Here is a 14,359-nt window from a genome sequence, read left to right as displayed (position 1 = left end):
AGCTATATTCAGAGGAAGAACGGTGGGAGGAGAAACACAGAGGAAAAACAACTGCTTGAACACATGGGCTGCTGGGAATATTATTGGAGATGAAGACACTAAATGATAACTCTAGTCCAACTATCAATAATACGGAATTAAGTCTTAATCAATGATACATGTAAAACCCAGTGGAATTTGTGTTCACTAAGTGGGGTTAGTGGGGCTTGGGGGAGAGGGAAAGAAACATGAAATATGTAACTATGGGAAAATATTCAAAATAAAAATTTTGAATAAAAAACTTTATATCTACTTATACCTTGTGCAGTACCTAACTGTAGTTTGAGTGAGATTCAGAGTTTTAGAGTACTATGAGAAGAAATGTAGCAAGATCCCTCATTAGTCAATTATTTTGGTAGAGGAAAAGTTTTAGGGGCATGAATTTAAGTGGGTGGATTCTAGTCACAGCCCTTGTGTTTTGGAGAAGGAGAGAGGTTCAACTTCTCTTTCCTTAATCTGAAGATTTAGGAAGTCAAATTTCTAAGATTGCAAAAGAATTAGTTCCAGCCCTGTTTCATAGCAAATGCTTCCAGAGGGAACACTGGCATGCTTGGAGGCAGAACACCACAAGATTAAGAAATAAACACCAGACAGGAATAGTAAGACAGAAAGTATAGCAAGGAAGGTTTATTGAGGGAAAAAATAATAATACTTAGATTACATAACACTTTAAGATTTCACAAAACATTTGGCATGTAGTTGAACTAATCTGATCCTCATAACAGTCACATAACCTCACAGAGGTGCTTTTTCAAATCTGCATTTTGCAGGTGAGAAAACTGAGGCAAAGAGATTTTTCCTTTTCCACATCACAAAGCTCAAAAATGTACCACAATTTCAACCTAGAAACTTGATGCAATTTAAGGAATATTAATGTTGAGTTATGTCAGACTCTGTGACAATATTGTCTTGAGTGTTTTCTTGGAAAAGACAATGAAATTGTTTACCATTTTCCTCCCCAGAGAATTAAGGCAAACAGAAGTTAAAGGAATTGCTTAGAGTCAAACAGCTAGTAAGTGTCTGAGGCTGATTCTGATGCCAGGACTCCCTGACTCCAGGAACTGTGTTTTAGCCACTAAATCAGTGATGACAAACCTATGATATGTGTGTCATACAGAGAAGTCTGGGTTCGCATGCTGAGGATGAAATATTTTCTGTAGTATAGTGCAGACACTCTGTGCACTATAGATGATGATTCTATCTATATTAATTTAGTTATTTTGGTTTATTAAATACAGTTATATATTACAACTATACATTTTTGTTACTTATTTAAACTATAAATTTTTATTTAAACTATTTTTATTTTTAAACTATATTTAAACTATATTTTTATTTAAACTATAAATGTGGAGAATTTATGTTTTTTTTCTCGAAGTGACACACCAACCGAATTATGCTTGATTTTTTGGTGAATTTTGACACACCAAGCACAAAAGGTTTCCCATCACTGCACTAAATCATCTTGCTAACCAATTTAATGAATACCTCATCTGAACTATACAATTACTTAGCTAGGACAACATCAGTAACTAAGTACTGTTATATTCAAACTCTGGGAGTTGTGAGTCTCACCTTGATTGACAGGTGAAGACAGTTGGAGACATCAGAATGTTCCCAGATGCCATGAGGACAAGAGGAAAGGCAGTTGGCCAGAGGATATAAATACCCTGACAGCCATCTGACAAGGGCCCTTTGGTTTTGGAGCCGTTGGCCTTGGACATTGATCTGATCTTGGAGCATTGACCTGTGGATCTGACCATGGGTCCTCTGATTCTCCCTGAATTCCCCCCTAGATATTTAGACATCTGAACCATCATTAGATATTTAGGTATCTGGGCTCAGGTGGGAACCAGGAAGAGGGAAGAAGAAGCAGAGGGAGGTAAGAGAGGTATTTCCTGATGGCTGTAGGACTGACATAACAACTGTCAATAAGAAGCTGAGAGGGATCATCAATATCTGTATCAGCCAAGCAGATTGCTTTCTCTGGTTTGGCTGTGGCCAAGCTGAGCCAGAGGAGGTGAAGAACAAGAACTCCAGCATTACTGAAACAGCCTACAGTTCTGAGGGATTAGTGATCATAGCCATTAGTGACAGGGTCTCCTATCCCCAATCTGTTCCTGATTATTCCTTTCCCTTATTAACATCTATAGATAAAGTTTATTAAGTACCTTCCTGAAGTGGTTATTACATCACAACCCTTGGGGAGGGAGCAATGCAGTCAGATGAAAATGTTATCCAAGGCTAATAGAGCCTAATATTAATAATCAATCCAACCCCAGGTGGGACCTGGAAGGGTTACCCATTCACCTGAACTTTAGGGATCCTGCCTGGGCACTGTTATCGAGAAGGGGTAGTTATTAAAACATCCAGCTGAGTGACAGGACTCAGGTGTCCCTGCATCTGCTATCAAGGGAATCCAAAGCACAGCTTCCCTGATTAATGTACCCTATATAACTAGAACAGTAGTAAAGATACCTTATTTATAACAGTACTTAGGACTAAGTTACTGCACCAGAAAAAAAAATATTTCTTTCTTTCTCTCTCTCTCTCTCTCTCTCTCTCTCTCTCTCTCTCTCTCTCTCTCTCTGTCTATATATATATATATATATATATATATATATATATATACACATACATACACATATATGTGTTGTTAACTTAGAAAAAACGCAGAACTATTAAATAGTCATAAAACCACTCTTTAATCAAGGGAAAGGGGGATGAGGGCTACTTGGCCTCTTTTGCAGAGCTGCGCCTTCTGCAGAGTCTAAATGAACACTGTTTGACTCTGCCGGGGAGAGCCACCGGGCTAGAAGACGACCCCCAGGAACAAAGGAAACTGGGGAACCTATATACCATTTGGGAAGATCCAGGGGCTGGGAGAGATGATTGACATTATACTGACAGGATACAAATCAAGCTAGAGAAAGGGATCATAGCTAGAGGCTAGGGTATAGGGGAAAGGGACTGCTTACACAGATACTAAAGGAATGGTCCCTGCCCAGGTAGTCTTCCTTGGAAGGGTCTTTGATACAATGGGGAAGACTACCTAGGACAAAAGGGTATTTAGCATTTACCCTAGGGTCCATTATTCAGTCTGCAACTGCCAGCCTGAGGGTTGGATTCTCATGGGAACAGGGACCAAGCACAAGCTTTGGGGGTCTCCAACCTACAAACTATTTCTAAACTTGGGGTTCATCATACCTCACTAAGCTACAAGTTTGGGAACTCTAGATTCCATGTCGACAGTGTGTATATATATATATACACACACATACAAATGTGTCTGTGTGTACTTTGATACTTGGTATATCTTTGAGGAAAGCATAAATTTCAATTTACTATATTTTAAATAGCAACTTAACAAAGGGCTAAAATCAAAAGTCTCTCTTCTTTCCTTTCCTTTCTCTCTGCCTCCCTCCCTCCTTTCTTTCTTTCTTTCTTTCTTTCTTGTTTTCTTTTTTTTCTTCTTTCACTTATCCTTTCTATTTTTTCCTATTTTCCAGTTTCCCTTTTTCTATCCCATTCTACTTTCTTCTGTTTTCATTCTTTTCTTCTTTCCTTTTGGCTCTCTTGTTTATTTTCATATGTTCTTCCTCTCTCCTTTGTCTCTGACTCATAAGAGGAATAGGTTTTGAATGTAATGTAAGGAATACAGGAAATATAATTTTCTCTAGATTTTGTTGAGATCATCAGAAGGTTACCCTAGATAAAAGATAGAGCTAAATTTAAATTGTTAGGCTAGAATCTAATTAAAGATTATATCCTGGGAGAAAGGAGTTAGGATTACAAGAGCTTTCCCTCACAGCCATAGAATACCCAAGAGCAATGAAATAATGTGGCTTAGAAATCTCAATGCCAAAATAGCCTGAGGCCATTTATGGTCCATGATAATAGCAGCTGCTGGAATAGTTTGGAGTATTGAGTCTAAGATCCAGTTGGACAATAACCAATACATTTTGAACTTTCTCTTTGAATAGTGGTAGAGTAAGAATATAACAGTGTTTGAATTCTCTAGTTTCATAGAATTCAACTTGTAAATTTGTGTTCTTTTGGGGGGTGATATCTGAATGATATTTATCTTTCAAGCATTTATAAACAACTAAGTATAGGTTTCAAAGTTTTATTTTGACAAATTCCCCTCTCCTTGTCCCATTCTGAACCTGAAATTTTGTCCCTGTGGGGAAGTGAGTATATGTAAACTCCATCCAAAATATTAATAAAAATTGCATTATTTTTAAAATAAAGTGTTTATTTACCCTAACATGGTAGTTGATGATTGTGGGTTCTCTTATAATAACATTTTCCAGACTCTTCATTCCACAGAATTCTCATGTTCTGTTCAGTGTAACTAAGGATCCATGAGAGAAATGCAATACTAGTGATGTTTCCTCTTAAATATATATAAAAAAGAAATGAATGCATCAAAAACAGTACAGAATATTTGTATTTAAACAAAGCCCTATTTTTTCCATTTCTTTCCAAACTTTCCAAATTCTTGGAGTGTTCCATATTCTAGGAAGTGAGCTTCTTTATGGGTTCTGTCAACGTATTTTAAGCCCCATAGTGTTCTTACAATAAAATAAATTTGGGCACAATATGGCTTTAGGGTCTACTCAGCACAGTCTATAATATTTCTTCCTCCTCTAATATTCTATGATTCTTTGAGTAATATAGAATAATAAAATATATAATGAAATAGAAAATGTACTATGTGCAAAACATTATACTAGGCATTAGTTTAAGTATAAAATATAGTCAAAGCATATTCTCTTTTCTCTAAGATATTGCTGTTAGCCTAGATAAAAATCAGAGTTAAATAAGCAATATTAGACTATAAGTGATAATCCACTTATTTTAAAACAGTTAAGTATGTGCAAGTAGGATTGTTAACAACTGGGAGGATGTCAGCATTTGAATTGGGTTTGAAAGAATGAATAGGATGTCAGCCCATTAGGAGAGGGAGGGGAAGGGAATTTATTCAAGTTAAAAAATAGCCTGAGCAAAGGCATAGAAGTGTGAGAATATAATGTAGTTTCAGCAAAGAGAACATTTGACTGGTGCATGCTATTCATTTCAAATCATTTCAACAAGCATTTCATAAGTGGTTACTGCAGATCTCCCTTACTACTTGAATATCAAGTAGAGGATTCTGACTTGATAATCAGGAGGTCAGTAGTAACCTTATAAATAACAGTTTCTGTAGGGTTAAAGATTCAAGGATTGAAAAAAAAAAGAAAAGGTAATAAGAAATGTAGCATAAAGCATAACATTTTTTTCTAGAAGTCTTATAAAAAAGGGGAAGAGAAAGCTCAATTGGTAACCAGCCAGGAAATAAGGGTCAATCAAGTCTTTTATTTTAGACATATGGGAAAAATTTCCTTTTCCTTGGGGTTGGGAACAATGGCAACAAATATTGTATCTATTCTAATTTTAATTTTCCTACTCTGGTATATGGGGCTGATTATTCTTTTTTTCCTTAAACTCTTATCTTCTGTCTTACAATCAATATTGCATATTGGTTCCAAGGCAGAAGAGTTGTAAGTGCTAGGCCAGTGATGGCAAACCCATGGCACAGGTGACAAAGAAGGCATGCAAAGTGCTCTCTCTGGGTATGCAGCCAGCCACCTTACCCCTGCCCACTTCCCCCAGAGTTCATTACTAGAAAGGCAGAGGAACTTGGGCAGAGCTACTTCCTGCCCCTCTCCACTGTGCCTGATGACATTTTTTCACATCACCTGCCCCTCTAACTAGGAGCCCAGTGGGAGCTCAATCAGGGTAAGGTGAGTAGTTCACAATTGGCAGAGCTGGAGGGGAGCAGAGCACTCAAGCCACTTGCCTCCCCTTCTCCACATGCACCTCTCTTCACCTAACCCTCTGCCCAGCAGCCTAATGGGAGTGCTTCTTTCCTCCCTTGTCTGGGGTAAGGGATTGTGGGGCATGACATTTGGTCTCTAGGGGGGCAGGGCATAGCACTAAGTCTCTGGTGGGGGGCTGCCATAGCACTTGTTCTAGGGATTGGGGTGGGGGCCGGGCTTGGCACTCAGTCTCTAAAAGGTTCACCATCACTAGTTTAGGCAATGAGAGTTGTGACTTGTCTAGGGTAGCACAGTGAGGCAGAGTCTGAGGTCAGATTTGAAACCAGGATCTCCTATCTATGTGTCTAGCTCTCAATCCACTGACCCACCTACCTGGCCCCTAAGCATGTCTTTTAAAAAAGTTCTTAGATTTCCACAATTTCTATTTTGGTGCTCAATTGTTTTATAATTGGATGATTTTCTAGATTAATTTTTTTGTTGATCTGTATCTAATTGTCTCTTTTGCTTATGAAACTCAGGGATAAATTTTCCAGTAAGGATTTTTTTTCACTGAATTTCATAAATTTTCTATGTTGCCTCATTATTTCACTATCTCAAAGAAAACTATTTTTTCTATTATATTTCTTTTTTGATTCTCTAATTCCTTGGAACTGATTTGATCTCTATTTAAGGTTAACCCTTTCTTAGTTTAAATGAATATAATTTTGATTTCATTGTGATCAATATAGAATATGTTTAATTTCTACTTTTATAAATTTTCTAAGGAACTTATGCTCAATTATATAGTTGTTCTATTAAGTTACTATGCATAAATTAATTATTTCTACTCCCATTAAATAATTACTAGAAGTTTATCATATGTAACTTTTCAAAAATTTTATTCAAAGTTAAAACATTTTATATTTAGCTTTGTCTAGGTAGGGAACTTGCACACTGTGGTATTCCTTGATTATTGTTTCATAATTTTACTTAGTTTTTGCTTAATATATTTAGATACCAAAATATTTGGCACATAAAATTTAAGTATTTATACTTAATTTGTTAATTCAATTAATTAATCCATGTCACTTTTGAGTAAAATGGAATTTCTCTATACCTTTCAATCAGATAAATTTTTGCTATGACTTTATATGATTTTGATTGCTATCACTGCTCTAATTTTTTACTTCTATTATTTAATATCAAATATTTCACCTTATATCCATAAATTTTCTGTTCCAGTGAAATCACAGGTCCAGTTCCAGCTATCATTTGTATTATGTTGCCTTACTCTGTGAAGGATGATCATAATTCCATTTTAAGTCTTCCTTTTTTTTCTATTAAGAGTATGCTATAATCACATTCTACTAAATTTTGACTACATCTTGGTAAGGTTACTTCCACATATTTTGTGATTTTTAATCATTATTTTTAATAGTAATTTCTCTTATTTCCCCTTGAACTTTGTTCTTGTGACATAATTGGAAACAATGATGCATTTATTTATTTCATATCTAGTTTATCAGCTCTATTAATCATCCAATTTGATTTTATAATTTCTTCCCATGAGCTTTCTAAATATATCTATATGGTGGACTTAAAAAAGAATTGTTTTTGTCCACTCTGTTATCTTCTTATTTGATAATGTTTTCCTCATCTAATATAGTATGAATGATAATTATTTCCCATCAACACTATTGATAGTATCTATAGGCATAATTCTAATAGAATTATGTTCAATAACAATAAGGAGAAAGGAAAACTTTATTTTAATATATATTTATTTCAAAATTTTCTATTTTTTCCATTGCATATAATTTTCATTGTAGATTTTGGTCTTATTATAATCACCTGGTTCTTGGTTTTAAAATGATAATTTTTTATATTTGACATATTATGTAATATTTATACTTTATAGATCAACTTTGACAATTAAAGTTATTAATATGGATTAACATGGACATTAATTAATCTCTTTCATCACCATGTCATAGAAGTTGAATTTTAAAGGAAAAATTACTATAGTTTGAGCTCTGGATATTCCTACCAAGAAGGAAATTCCAGTGAGAGAAAAAATAAATTTTCCAAGTGAAAACTTGCAAAGTTTAGTGCTGCTATTCACAAAGTGTGAGGCAACTAAGTTTTAATTTTTTGGTTGATGGATATGACACCAAACAAATCCAAATACTATGTAAAGGAGAACATTTCATCAGGAAGCTTTAAATGCTGAAGAAAAACATGATCATTCTGGAATACATTGAAGAGGAAGATGACTAGTATTGTAAAAGTACTCAGAACAAAGGCACAGACTGACCACCTAGAAGAACTGGCATATTTTTTTCTGGATAAGAGACTTAAAGAATGAAGAAGGCATAATAACTGTCTTCAGGCTGTTGAAGGATTGTTATTTGCAAAAATGATTGAATTAATTTTGTTTGTCTTCACAAAGAATTAGGAAAAATACATGTACAGGTAGAGTGATACAGATTTTAAATAAACATAATGACAACTTAAATGAAAATCACAGTACCTAAAAAAAAAATCAAACCAACTACTTCAATAATGAATTTCCAGTTTTACAAAGTCTCCAAGAAAGTAGTTGATAATCACTTGATAATTTTGTTGTTGTTGTTGTTTTGTTATTGTTGTAACTCCTATTCAGATTTTGTTGTGTAAAGTGGCATCTTAGGTTTCTTCCAACTTAAAGATCCTATAAAATATAAAACACTATAATGTGCCTACTGCTTAATATAGTAGAACAAACTTGACTATGACCTAAAGAATGAGATAATGCAAATGATGTCAACATGTGCTATTACTAGTGAATAATAGGGAGATTTCAATGCCAATCTCCCTTACTTAGTGTATTAAATGTATTCCTGGAAAGTTGTTATATGAATCAAATCAAATTTTAAATCCCTATCTAATTTATGACTGTTCATGATTCATTCGCTCATCAAATGAATATTTAGCATTTTTTAGGTGTTTGGCATGAGATATACTAAAGCAAAAATAATTCCTAGACTCAAGGAGTTGATATTCCCCAGGAGTAAATCTGAAGTGTCTAAAGGAGTTCTGAAACTGGTAAGGGAAATTTAGAATTTAGCTTGTAATATTCATGATCTTAAGTGGGGTTAAAGCTGCCTCACAGAATTCCACAGTGCCCCGCCATAACTCCAGGAGAGGGGGCAGTTGGGGTAGTTAAGGACCTGGGTATAAAAAGCCAAGACACCCAACTTGCAAGGACACTTTGGACACTGCTTTTGGGGTTCAAGGGTGGCTGGGATTGCTTTTTGTTAGCTCATCTCTGATCTCAGGGAGCAGAGTGCTACTTTGCTGGTTTACTCCATAGAGACTATACCCAGCTGAGAGCACTGGGAAATACTACTTCATTTACAAGATCTCAATCTTCAATCAAAGTTACCTTAACCATCTTAAACTTAGTAATATTAGATTAGGAGAAAGGTTAGTTAGTGAGTGAGATAAAGTTAAGTTATTCAAAACACTTTCCCCTCTGAGGAAATTGAAGCCAACAAGTTTATAGGAGATTTTAGATAGCTTACCTCTTCCTCATCCCTAAAATCCACCTCTCCTTTCCCTGTTTTCCTGAAGTTAATAAATTCCTTTCCTAGTTTGAGAGCCTGTGTGAGGTTACACCAAGCTATACTTACCACCAATATACATTACCTAGGCAAAAACTTCATCTAAGCAAGCGCTGGAACAGCTGTTGTCCAGAGAGCAGTTCTACTGATTGAGAAAGACAACTTGAACCTTTTATCTGTCTCAGGGTTTAGGGAATAATCTTTAAACAGTGGAAGTTGCTAATTTCTGTGGGATCAATTCCTATCTATCAACCAACTTTGTCCTGTATTAGTCAAGCCTGTTCAGTCTCCATTGGTTGACCTAAAGGGGATTCAGTTAACTGTTATTTTCCCCTGCTCTAACTGTTTCAATAGGGGGAATGGGAAGAATTCTATTCACTTCTACCCCTCCCCTCTGGTAGGATAGCGGCATCCTGCTTGCTCTGACTCCATTACCAACTATTGCAAATCTGACCCAATTCAACAAACTGCATATAAGAAATCAAAGTTAAGACCAATGGGCAGTTCTAGGGAGAAATTCAAACTTCAATTCAATTCAATATACAATTAAGAAGTGATTATTTTATACAAGGCATTGGAATAGAAGTTGGGGTTAAAAAAAACCAAACAAAAAAAAAACATTTCCCATCTTTAAAAGTCCCTAAAGGTTTTTTGCATCATAGAATTTTCAAATTGGAATTGTCACAGAAGTCATCTAGTACAACCTATATTTGAATAAAGGATCTCTATTATAACATACTTGGCAAGTGGTCATCTAACCACTTTTTAAATTTAAATTTTTACACTTCCACATAACTTTAATAAAAAGTTTTCTGACATTTTTTGATCCATGTTCTCGCCTTCCTAGTCACTCTTATCCATCACCAAAAATGATAGGTAATAGGATGTAAGCTGTACACATGTTATCCTACATATTTCTATAATCATCGTGTTGTGAAATAAAACACATATCCATTATTATAGAGAAAAATTAATGGAATAAATAAAATGAGGGATAGTATTCAATCTTCATTTAGACTCCCATCAATTTCTTCTTTGGTTAGCCTTTTTCATAATCAGTCTCTTGGAATTGTCCAGATTTCTTGCATTGCTGATAATAGTAAATTGATTTAAAATTGGTTATCATGTATTGTTGCTGTTTCTGTGTACATGGTTCTTGTTCTAGTTCACTTTACACCATTGCATATGTTTTTCCAGGGTTTTACTTTTGTGTGTGTGTGTGTGTGTGTGTGTGTGTGTGTGTGTGTGCGTGTGTGTGTGTGTGAGAGAGAGAGAGAGAGAGAGAGAGAGAGAGAGAGAGAGTTCCTTGTTTATTATTTCTTATGTCTTAATAGTATTCCATTATACTACTACAGTAGGAGTTTGACAAAAGTGAGGAGATCGGTTGAATAAAACACTTAGTTTAATTTGAGAATAAGTATAGACAGAAAATAGAATAGGAGAAAGGAGAGATTATTATTCTAATACCCTATGACAACAGCTAAATTCCTAATACTATCTTAAATTTCTAAAACCCTATTCTAACTGTCTTCTGAGGACAGGTTCTTCTTGACTGGCAAGACCAGGCCCATCTAACCTACACTATCTAAAATTGATTCACTAACTACCTATCTTCCTAAATAAACAAACATTCATCACTCATGAACTCCCTCAATCTGTTTCTAGATCGAGTTGTTAGTATTTAACTATCACTAGCCCTTGACTAAGAGACAGACCTTCTGCACTCACAAGATTCAGAGCAAAAAACCTAACTGCCCACTGATTCCTTCCTTATCTCTCCCCTCTTCATCTTGGTAATGGAATCTTCAGCTCTGGTTCACTGACTCCTGTCAATTCTGCTCTACTTAGAAATCCTGCTCTCTTGCCTCTTAAAGAGACAGAAGGAGAGATTAAGAAAACCCCTTTAACAGTTTCAAATTGCTTTCCAGAATGGTTATATGAGTTCACAGATTCACCAACAACATATTACTATCTTAATTTTTCCACATCCCCTCCAACATTTTCGTTTTATCTTTTTTTTTTATCATATTATCCAGTCTAATTGGTGGGATATGGAATCATCGAGCTTTCATTTTCATTTCTTTAATTAATTATGATTGAAGTATTTTATATGACTACTGATAGTTTTAATTTCTTCATCTTCACCTTCATCTTCAAAACTATTCATATCCTCTATTTGCCTATTGGGATGATCCAGCCCAAGTGAATGAATGATTAAAGAAAATACACAAAATATTTGCAATTAGAAACATTGTACCCAATCATGAAGATTAAGACAAATGAAAATGAAAACAAGTCCAACTTTTAACCAGGTACCCTGAAAATCAACAAATATGATGATGAGAATATTCAAAATTATAGAAGTAAATAATTTTAAAAAGCGCAGTATTCCAGCATAAGCTAAGGTTGGAGAACCTTAGCTTAGAGAGTCAGAGGATCTTTGACAGAAAGATTACATTCCGGTGCATATGCTCTCAGGATGATAAAGATAGAAAGAAATATATAATAAGCATCACAATATTTATAACCATACTTTTTTGGAATCAAGAAACTGGAAATATACTTGATTTCCATTAATAAATGAATGATGAAAAAATTTAGGAAAATTTTTGAATAGAGAAAGAAGTAATGAAATTTTTCTCCACATTACTTTCCAATCAATATTCAATTAATAGCTCAAATCAAATCCTGGAGTTTCAGAGTCAATAAAACCTCAAAATGAAACTTTCTTCCAATCCAAGAAAGCTCTGTAGTTTGGAAACATATCTTTGATATGGGAATAGAAGATGACTCAGAGCCCACTTGAATAAAACACTAGTGGTAGAACTAATAGTGGTGACAGAAAGAGCAGTAGCTTTTGAAACTAACATGCCAAAGAAAATGATGAGAAAAAGAAAATGTTTATAAAGAGATCAAAGGGAATTTTTATGATATCCCTGGATGCAGGACTAGATGCTGTTTAGAAAACTTTTAGTCTATACCAAGTATTGATTCATAGTTCAAGGTGGAAGAAAAGTACTTTTAATCAAGAGAAAGGAAGAGACTTTAAAGGCAGTGTTATTTTGGTTAAAAGAGACCAGTGTCCCGGAGGAACAGAATCCTTTCTGGTCAAAAGGATCAAAGCCTCTTCCTTGGTAAGGACCAGATTGTAGACAAGGAGAATAGTAACCACACCTCAGATCATTTCACCCTGGAAATACCAAATATTTTCAAATCCTCAGAACTTATCCAGAAAACAAAAGTGTGAAAAAATCTGAAATTTAAAACTGTACTATTCTCTCTCTCTGGCCCTCGGAGAAAGATAGTCCAATTTTAACATAAAGTTCAAAATTAAGAAACAGGGTGTGAAAAAGAAAAAAACAACAACAGCAAAAGAAACAGACAATAAAATGTTATTATGGTGATAGGAAAAATCAAGATACCAATTCAAAAGAAATCAATGAATTCAAAACATCTTCAAGAAAAGTCACAAAGAAAAATTATGAACCAGACACAAGCACAAGAAGAATTCCTGGAAGAACTAAAATGATTTTTAAAATGAAATGAGTTATAAAGTAAAAATTTTGAAAACAAATTAAAGCAAAGGAAGAAACATTTAAAAAGGCAATTAAGAGTTTGGGAAAAGAGGCAGATAAATATTGAAGAAAATAACATCTTACAAAGCAAAATTGGCCAAATAGAAAAAGAGATACAAAATTCATTGATGAAAGTAACTTCTTAAAAACAGAATTGGCTAAATGGGAGATTAAAAGATATAAAAACTCACTTAAAATTAATTCCTTAAAAATTAGAATCTGGTAAGTGGATTTTAGGCAACTAGATGGTTTAGAGGATGGACTACTGGGTCTGGAATCAAGGACATCTCAGTTCATACCTGGGCTCAGATACTTATTAGCTTTGTGACCCTTGGGAAGTCAATTTCTGTTTGCTATGGAAGCAATTAGGTGATTGGTGGATAAAGCACAGGGTCAGGAGTCTGGGAAATCTCAATTCAAATCCAGCCTCAAATAGTAACTAGCTATGTGATCCTAGGCAAGTCACTTAAGCTCTATTTGACTTAAGCTTTTGGAGAAAGAAATGACAAACTCCTCCAGCATTTTTGCCAGGAAAATCCTTAATGAGGTCACAGAAAATTTATGCACAATTGAGTAACTGAACAATATTGATTTCATGAAACATCTTGAAAGAAATAAAATGAAAAAAATGAAAAAGAATAGAAGAAACTGTAAAATATCTCATCAGATAAAAAAACCACAGCCATGGAAATTAGACTAAGGAGAGTGAATTCAAGTATTATTAGATAATAGGAAAAGTATAATTAAAACTAAGGATATGTTTCAAAAAATTATGTAGTCAGGGGTTACTAGGTGGCTCAGTTAATGAAGAGCCAGGCCTAGAGGTGAGAGGTCCTGGATTCAAAACTGTCCCTAGACATTTCCAAATTTCGTAGCTTTGAACAAATCATTTTAACCCCAATGGCCTAGCTTTTAAATATCTTCTGCCTTGGAACCAGTACTTTGAATCAATACTAGAACAGAATGAAAAAGATTTTTAGAAAGAAATTATCAAGGCAAAATGACCTGATATCCTAAAAGTAGAGGAAAAAAATAGAAATTGAAAGAATCAACCAATTTCCATCTGAAAGAGATCCCCAAATGAAAATGCCCTACAATGTTATAACCACCTTCCAAGCTCTCAGGTCAAAGAGAAAATACTTTAAGCAATAAGAAATAAATAATTGAATTATCCTTCAGTCATAATCAGGAGCACACACACACAAGATTTAGAAGCATGCACATTTAAGAAGGAGAGGGCTTGGGTTATGATATTTCGAAAGGTAGAAGAATTAGGATTAAATCCATCAACAACTTTCCAAGCAAAATGAAATAAAAACTTTCAAAAGGAAAAAAAAATGAA

Source organism: Gracilinanus agilis, chromosome 3, assembly GCF_016433145.1.
Source record: "Gracilinanus agilis isolate LMUSP501 chromosome 3, AgileGrace, whole genome shotgun sequence".
Taxonomy (NCBI): domain Eukaryota; kingdom Metazoa; phylum Chordata; class Mammalia; order Didelphimorphia; family Didelphidae; genus Gracilinanus; species Gracilinanus agilis.
This window is presented reverse-complemented; position numbering follows the sequence as displayed.